This window comes from Cuculus canorus, chromosome 2 (assembly GCF_017976375.1).
Source record: "Cuculus canorus isolate bCucCan1 chromosome 2, bCucCan1.pri, whole genome shotgun sequence".
NCBI lineage: Eukaryota > Metazoa > Chordata > Aves > Cuculiformes > Cuculidae > Cuculus > Cuculus canorus.
This window is the reverse complement of record NC_071402.1, coordinates 80039231-80049074: the sequence shown is the minus strand read 5'-3', so window position 1 is coordinate 80049074 and position 9844 is coordinate 80039231.

Sequence of the window (9844 nt, the reverse complement as noted above, 5' to 3'; positions counted from 1 at the left end):
GCATGTCATAAATTGATAGATATAGCCAGATAAAAGATGTCAGATACCTGAAGGATACCTAGAGCCTTCACCCCACATACCTCTTTAGATGGTATAGTGAAGAAAACCAATAAACTCTAATTTTAATGAAACAGAGTCTAAAATACTTCCGCTGTATTTTCTTTGCATAGAGATTGTGATTCATTCAAGGACTGATTCAGAGTCAAGGCTCTCCTGCTTTGTATTCTAAGACTTAGCTCATCAGGTGTTATCTGATCTCTGTTGATTTCTTATTGTTTAACCAACATTTATCTCAGATTGCTTGGAGTTGCTTTGACTACTTCAAATAATGTTCTGCTATTATTTCTGACAACATATCTGATGTCTTTAAAAACTATGTTGTGAACTTTCAACAGGACATCCCAATGCAACATACCACAGCAGGCAGCTGGAGGCTTGCCTGCGAGCTGTAAAATGTGGAACCAATTAACTTTCAAGTTAGAGAAAGTTACCTATATGTGTATATCCTTAATGTAAGAAAAAGCAGACATAACTCCTGACCTTACTTCCTCATTCAGCTCTTTAATTTTTTTCCTTTATTTTGATAGAACGACTAATGTTGACAGTAAAAAAAAGCTCTTGACTTTAAATGATTTTACTTGTTTTGAAGATTATGAGCTAAGAGGTGTTGTTTTACCATACTAATAATGAAGAGAACAATAAAGCAGAGAAATTCAGAGTATTATCAGATACTAGAGATGACCAGTGAATACGCCACTTGTGCTTTGACATTATGTAGCACATCTCAACTTATCCCAGTTTCACAAACCAAAAATAAACCAGGAAATAATATTTTTGGGCATATTCCTAATACAGAAGAACCAGAAGAATTAATTTCTCGTGGTACTAGTGGAAAAGATACCAATACTGACAAGAAGTTTCTGCAGGTAGGAAATCCTAACTGCTCCTGCTTAGCTTTTTCAACAGTCAATTCCTCTTAGTTCTGAAAGCATTTACACTTATCGCCATTTTTTTGAGTTTGTACAATTTCAGTTTCCATCCACAGGATTTTATTTTTATCTTTCTGACAAGTTCAAGGGATATTGTCAAAGCTTTAATCCCTCAAGATAGCTGATAGTGATACTCAAAATGTTTCTCAAAATAGATTGAGCTGCTGAAGCTTATCGTATTTTCTAGAATTCTGATCATTTTCCTGAATCTATGTCAGTTTCGGAGATTATTTTCCAGCTTTTGTTGAGTATGGACCAAGTAATCCAGAACTTGCCATACAACAGAGAGGTAATAAATTTACTGCAGATCCACTGTGGATTATATACTCCACCAAATATACTAATATTTCTGGATAGGTAACTCCTCATCTTCAAAAGTTAGCAGAGTAAACCACTGCTACTCCTTTTTAAAACAGGTAAAAGCATATTACTTAAGCAATTTATTATATGAGTAAACTACATTTTGTTAAGGTCAACTGCCTGTAAACATTTACCCCCCCCACCTCCGGGCGTTTACTGGTGATAATATTGGTGGGTTTGGGAGTAAACTTTAGCTTTAAACAACTTTTTATTGGTTGTTATAGACCACCCAGGATTTTACTTTTATGCCTAAAATTTCTTGGCCATATTCAGGTAAAATTATTCCTTATCTAAAATGGCATTATTTGACAAGTACCTAGAAAAAACATTTGTTAAAAAGCAATTGATGCTTTTGCAATCAGGTTAACAATAGCAGATTCCTTTGAAAGTAGGCTGCAGCTGACTTGACCTATCAGCATTTTAGAAAGTGCCCTCAGTTTATCACTGTTTGCCTCTCACTTTTTTAAAAATTATGAATTTGGGAAATGTAAACAGAACAGCAACCAATAATGTTACAGATAACAAGTAATGATAATTCTAACATTTGTTTGAAGTCTTGAAGTATGATGCCCTTTCTCAATGCAGTTTAAGTTCGAAATAGTAGAACTAATAAAGACTTCCCCTATGAAGAAAATTATTAACTGAAGTTTACATTTAGTTCAGAAAAGATGCCATCAAAGTTATGATAAAAGCTTTTTTTTTTGTTTCATGTAAAGGGCACAGAATTATTAAACAGATTGATGTGTCTTTTAGAAATTAGGCACTACTGAAATGCAATGACATGGTTCCTAAATAGAATTTGTATTGTAGTATGTCCAAAGCTTCCTTTTGAAATCTCTAGCTACGAATAAGTATAAATTATTTTTCAAATGTATTTTATTTGTATCCTCTCTTCTTGCTTAAAATATTTTTCTACTGTTTCTTCTTCACAGCCTGCATTTGCTTAAAACAGAAAAAATACATTATTTAAGTAAGTTGGGTAAACTTCTTTTTCTTCACTTATTGTTCTTCACTAGTACTTCCGCAGTAGAAATTTATGTGGTCTCCTCATCTTTTCATTCATGAATTCTCCACTCTCCTCTTTGCACATTGCTTTTTTAAATTTTCTTTTTGTGTGCATGTAAGTTCATCTTGAGGAGAACAGATAGTACTTTGGATGACTCCTATGGAATTTCCAGTTAAATATGTGACGTCTGGGTGTACTAGACTTAGATTATACAGAAGCGTCACACTACTAGGTTAATTTGAGTACTTCTTCCTCTTATTCCGAACAGGTAAAATGAACAGACGAGGCTGTGATTGATACTACTGATGGGCATTACAATAAAAAATGGAGAAGCTGAACAATTTCCTTATCCATATATTACATAATTTCCATTCAAATAACACTCATTAACTTAGTTTGTTTGTTTGTTTGTTTGTTTGTTTGTTGTCTGTATATGATTCTCTGATGTAGCTCATTTATACAAGATCAAAAAAAGGTTGTAAGAACAGTTCAACAGATTTGGCATGTTGACAGCCTAGGCCAGTAACCTCCTTCAGAGTAGCCAAGGCAGTAGCACAAACAAAAACTGTGTAGAACCATTCAGTGCTGTGATGAATTTCACTAAGGAGCTGTTGTATTCGATGGACACAACCAATCCCAGATATACTAGCTGGATTCCCTAGAAAGTGTTAAGGATACTCACCATTTGTGCCACCAGTATTTGCATTTGGCATTCTGTCTTCAATTTTACTACTTTCCATTATGACCACTCTATATTTCTAATTATTATACTTCTGCTTTCTCCAGTTTATTTCCCCACCCTCTTCCCCTTGGTATCTTGTAGGTTTGGAAAACCAAGCTGAATGTACCCAGATCAATGAAATATAATGTGAAACTTGATTTTTACAACAGGTTTCTTCTGGCACTTGCAAGAAATACAAAAATACTTTTTACTCCTGAGATATTGCGTCTAAGATCCAACTGTGAATCACCCATCTGCTTCCACAAAGGGCAATGACCTATCAAGATTGAATGGTAATTTGCAAGTCCTACATGCAATAGAAAATTTAAAAAATGCAGCTGCATGCCAAACTGATGGTATGTGAGCCAGAATCATCCAACTTCCACAAATACTCTTTTTAGATAGCCTACTAGTACACCTGTAAGGCAGAGAATTTATTTGACTCAGAGCTGTTTGTCGTGAAGGCACCCACTCAAAAGACAACCAGTCAGTTAGAACTAATGAGGATTTACTTAGCACTCTGACAAACAAAAATAAACTACAGATTCAGATGGCAATCGGGAATTATTACTATACAACTGCCTCAAGAATTCCTAAGTTTGATCAACAATCCTTTAGAAGGATGACCCAAAATGCACAATAACACATTCACAAAAGGAAATCTCTCACTAAAGTATACAGTACCTAGAGGACAATACGGTTCACCAAAGGGACGAAGTTTCACTCAAGGTTACATCCAGAAGAAGTAATCACTAACTGATAGAAGGGTGAGGGCACACGTTCCCAGAAAATACCTTGGGTGGCGTCCCAGTCTCAAAAGGAGAGTTTTCCATTGTAGCCCACTGCTCAATGGGGAACCACTCAAACTGGCAGGACCTCATTTTATACTACAGTCAAGTGTGATCTATGATCACCTTGACCCATGTATTCTGAGACTGTGAGCCTGGCAATAGTTTTCTGCCACCTCCCCACGGCAGTGCAGGGAGGTGTGTTCAGGTAGTATGCAGAGGAGTTTCAGTAGCCTCAACATGCCAAACTGCTCATGAGCCACAGACATCAAAATAGTAATGTAGTACAGACATAGTAAGACAGTATAGGTGCTAGTTCAAAGTATTAGCTAAGTCAAAACCAACTCGACTAGCATTGTTTCAGAATGTTTGTAAGGAATTCAGCTTAAAAACTCATGATACATATAATTTGAGCAGTCAGACAGGGGTTTATAGGTTTCGAGATTGCTATAGGCCTTCTATGAAGAAAATTTTTTCCTTCTCACATTTGTCATCTGCTGCATCCTGCACCTTGCTTTCTCCAGATTAAAAAACAAAAAAACCTCAAACTTAATCTGTAGGTTTTGTTCTGGAACTTGATAAATGCTGGAAGATCTTCAGAGCACTCATAGGCCTTCTGTGGCACAGTGCACAGCTAAAAGAGGATACCTTATGCACTAATCACATGGAATTTGTTTGCCAAGTAGAGAGGACCTGAGACTGTCATGATGGGTTTGATATGAGACAGTTTAAACTGTTACCTATTCCAGGGAGAAAGCTTGTGCTCCACAGATGCTGACCTGGAAAGGGTTTTTACCTCCATTGTTTTCATCATTTTTGTCCAATTCAATATGGAAAATTCCTTCAAAACCTGCATTCCTGTGCAACCTGCTGTATGTAACCTGCTTTCGCAGGGACATTAAACTAGAGGACCTCCAGAGGTCCCTTCCAGCCTCTGCCATTCTGTGATTCTGTCATTATTTGCTCAGCATACTCAAATGCACTTAAATGCTAAGATTAACATAGAAAAGTCACAGTAATTTCATACTTATTTCTGTAATATTTTTATTTCATCATTTATCAAATAGATTGAAAAAGTAGAGCAGGCAAGGGCTGGCAGCAAAGAGAATTTTTACCTTATTTAATCTTGGAAATTCACTATGTATCATAATTATAACAGGTAGTCTCTGACATGTTTTTATGTATATATATGAAAAATGTTTTTAGGATATCAGCTATGTTAAGGGGAAAAATAAAGTGAACGAACATTCTAAACCAAATATCTCAGCCAAGACATATGTCACTTATCAGTGATCAGTGCTTCTCCCACTGATATCAACTAGAAATTAATATATCCAGCTGTAGGAAATTCCTTATTCTCTTCTTCAAGCCAAACTGATACAACAATCTGAAAAAAGGCAAGCTTCAAGCCTTACAGCTTTACAAAAAGGAAACTAGAAAACCTGCAAGGAGAATCACCACAATCTTCAATTTTAAACCCTCATTAATTAAGGCAGCTCAGATGATCACAATTTCTGAATTGTCCTACAGAGATGGTCAGATATCATTTTGAACTGGGAAGCTGGAACTGTATTAAGGCTGTGAATGATTTTATATAATTCTTGTACATCTACAACAATACAGATGATAAAATCTCCATATGGATATATTTCTGGTGTATGCAGAGATAAAAATTGTCATATTTATACTTTGTATGTGAATGAGATTTCAGATTAGTTATTTCTTCCCCCCAAATTATTCTACAATATTTACAATTCTTAAGCATGTGCAAGACTCAGTTGTGCCTGAAAAAAATGAAAGATCAAAGTAACTGAAAGTGCAAGAAGAATTGACCTATCACCAGAAGCAGAGGCTCTCCCTAAGTCTTTATAGGCAATTCCAGGACTCTGTAGGAGTAGGAAAACAGCACAACCAAAATAAGTATTTGCAATGAATGGTCCTCACAAATGTTATCGGAAGTGACTTCAGTTTAGCTGAGCTTACCCATGCCTGGAGGATAAATTAGATCAGTTTTCAGGATCCCATTCAGCCAAGGACTCTCATATGCATTATAAGAGCTCAATGCATTGCCTAGCTTACTACAATCTTTGTTGCCCATAGTGACATAAGGACACGATAATATGCATTGCTAGAAATATTCCTCCCTCTTTTTGACACTGCATAACAGCATTCACGGGCTTCCAGCCAGGCTTTTAAGAAACAACCACGATTCATTTTGTGAAAGCTACCTCAGACAAGAGTTAATACATTCTAAAGCTGTGCATATTATGAGTACAGATAATTCCAGCTGCATAAATTTAATAAAATTATAGTTAATTCTTAGATATTTTTAAAAATGAAGCAATTACAGGTTTTAGCAATTGAATCTGTACATTTTATACATGCTGAAGAGACAAGAAGACCACCTGAAGTCACTTGAATTGTCTCTGGTATTAACATGGGGTAAATGTGAAATTATTGAAATTTACAATATCTGTGAATTACTTAGGAGAACAAGTTTTTTGACTCATCTCATTATGTAAACACAGCAAATGAACATTTTTAGAGATAAGTTAGTCGAAGGTAAAACATGAACGTTGATTAAGAAAAGCTCATCCTCTTTTATGAGCCTGGAAAAAAGTACTTTACAGAACTTTCTGCACAAAACACAGAAACAAACTATACTTTGGTAAAGAGAAACTCTGTGGTATTATAGCCATCATTTCTACTGTGGGAACATCAACTCACTGATTAAAAATTTATTATATGACTAAACTGAGTTTTAATTTTTTTTGCCTAGTCATCTTTTGGGGCCTTAAATTTACAGATTTGCATTAATCTGTTTGTTTCTTCTTGTTTCACTGAGACATTTTGGGACCCAGTGAAAACAGTCCCTTTCTCAGTCCTTTTATCTCTTTTTCCATCTGCTGACACTTCACATTCTCAATTGTGTAAGGCTTTTTTGAGCCTCCTCAAGACAACTTTGTAAGCAAACAAATTACACTGAGCTCTGTGCTTTTATCAGGTATGCAATGTGACAGCTTAGATGATAAAACCCCAAAAGGAAAAACAGCCTGCAGTGCTCTGCACTACAGTAAAATGACAGAAACAATATAATTAGGTTAAAAACAATCTGAAACATTACCCATGGCATTGTGTAGGAAAACTTCACAAGCCTTAGCAGTATGACATTTGAAGATAGTTCTATACAGATAAGTTATAACAGATACACCTTCAAATAGAATTTATTTTTACTTATGCCTTATTTAAAAAACCAATATAACATTATGATTAATATAATACCACAATTAACAGCTCAAATAAAGTAAAAGAATATTGTAACTACTGCATAATCACAGTATTTTTACACAGTTACAGCACTATGCCATATCTGAATACAAAAAACACCTGAGGAATTTGATCTCAATTTTGATGGAAAACATGGAATTTTGAGTCAGTTTTCCTGAGGACATTGTCATTCCCTAAATGCTCAGACTGACAAAACTCTGGAGGACTCCTTGGTGTTTGAGTAGAGTTGTGACCTTTTACATCAAACAAAAGATGAAAACCCAGAGCCTTCAGATCTCAGGGCTAGTACAAGGCAATGTGAGTGGGAACACTATGGCTGGAAGAATGATAGATCATTAGTCAGTGGGAGGCTAGGTTTCTTCTAGCTGGGGCTTCCCATTATCCCAGGTAACAGCATCTAACATGCTGCTGTTATAAGCCAAATGTTGTGGCCAACAAGCAATAAGCTATTGCTGAAAAATGTGTTTAGTATTCAGTGTGTACAACTATTAAGACTATACATGAGAAAAAGAATACATATACCATTGCTCAAGCTGCATGTGTTCACAGCATTGCAAACCTACGTTAGCTTAGACTTCTGTTTTAGTCATTTTTCAGAAATGGAAACTCGTGTAATACTACTGAAAGAGACAATAGAATATGAGATTTCTTTCCAGCTAAAAGAAATTTCAGCTTAATAAAGGTGAAAATATTGAATAATTTGATCTTTTGCACTTTGTCCATCTAAATAGGAAATGGGAAGTGGCTAGGATCACTCCATTTTCTGCATCTTAAGAAATGGGTAGTCCCGGATATTGTATAGACCCAGGCGTGCAACGTGATCCAAGTGGAAATAAGCAAAGATCACCTAAAGAATGTTGGCTTTAAAAAATTACTAGCGTTCCTTGCTGGAGAAATTTAGAATACACATACACTCAAGAATCCTGAACAATAATATAAAACAATATACACATTAGAAGCAGACACAGGAAATTATGTATCAAATACTAAGTTAATTTTGCCAAGATATGTTATGCTATGACTATGTTCTCATTAGTAAACTAAATATGCCTGAGACCATTCTCCAGAGTTGAGGCCAGTTGCCACTGAACAGCCTATATCCATAATATTAAACTTCCCTGTTCTTCTAAACAGACTCCCACAAAAGCTCCCAGTTGGGAATGATTCCTGAAAATGATCACTCTAGACTGCACACATGGATAATCTCAGGGAGTGTCAGTTGGCACAGCGCTGAAGCACACAAGCTATTGCTCTAAAGGTTTGGTGATGTAGGGCATTCCTGGGCACCGTTTAATTTACCAGTAGACCCAGCCTACAAATCTTCTATTTTTAGTCTCTAAAGTATAAATAGTACAAAAAATTACAATAATAAAAGGCTGAATAAAAAAAAAACCTTTCAAATTAGGCAAGATACTTTTGGTTATTTTGCATAAGTATGTCTAAACCTTGTGTAATTCTTAGGGTGAGTGCAAAGAGTTAACATCAGCTCAACGTTAAAACCCACCACACTGGATTTAGGAGTACCATTTCAAAGGACGCAAAAAGAATTTGGTGTCAAGTTTCCATGGGAACCTTTAAAATTTCCAGAAAAGAAATCTTAAGGAAACGTTCTACATTTTAAAACATACACTTCTATTAATGCTATTTTGCATGGATTATCTTCGAACATCTGTTTGCATTCCCAGACTCTCACATAATTAAACCATACATGTCAGACTATTAACTGTAATATATTGTCTTAAAAAGAGATTGTTCTCAAACTTTCACAGGCTTTAAAATGACACAGAAAATATCATCATAGGCAGATATGGCAGAACTCACTTTAAAAGGTTTTATGATTTGTATATAGCCAGGGTGCAACAGTGCAAATAATTGCTTTGCTGCTATCAGATATAAAGAATTCTTAAAAAAATACCAAAAAAAAACCAAAACAAACAAAAAATACCCAAACTTTTTATGGAGAACAGAATTGTAAAAATGTATTGTGCTTAGTTTTAACATAAAAACTACACTTGGAATAATTTCGAAAGAAAATTTGCCAAATATTTCAGGTGATCCATATTTGTAGAAAAAACATTTTGACTAATTTTTCTTGCTCAGCAATTTGCTGACATTATTTAACATTGCTGCTCTTTGAAGGTATCATGGTGCTTTATTTTGCCTGAAAGTGCTGTACCGCCATAGTTTAAACTAAGCTAATCCAGAGATGCTACAAGTCCTTTGTCTCCTTTGTGCCAATATGAGTGTGTATGCAGCCAGATGGTTGAGACTCAGTTAATTTATCTCAATTTTATTTCATCTGGGTGAGACCTTGGATCTAGTTTATCATGTTTCCAAACATCCATTACAGCTATCATGAGTGGGTTGGAATACATAGCCAGAAACAGGGAAAGAAAGAGGGAGAAGGAAGATAAGACTGAAGTGAAAATTGGAGTAAAATTGTTATAGCAGTACCTTACTTAGTTGCTTCATGGCACTTGACTTAGTTTAGGTAAGTTTCAGGGCTGATTCAAGCTTGTAACCGTGCATACTATGCTATTAAATTCTTCCTCAGAGAAAACTGTTCAGCTTCTTGTCAATAATTTGCTCCCCAAGAAGCAACTACAAAGTCAGAGCATCAACAGTTTTTTTACAATTAGAATATCATTATGAATTTTGTATTCTACATATATTTAAATGAATAAAAATAATT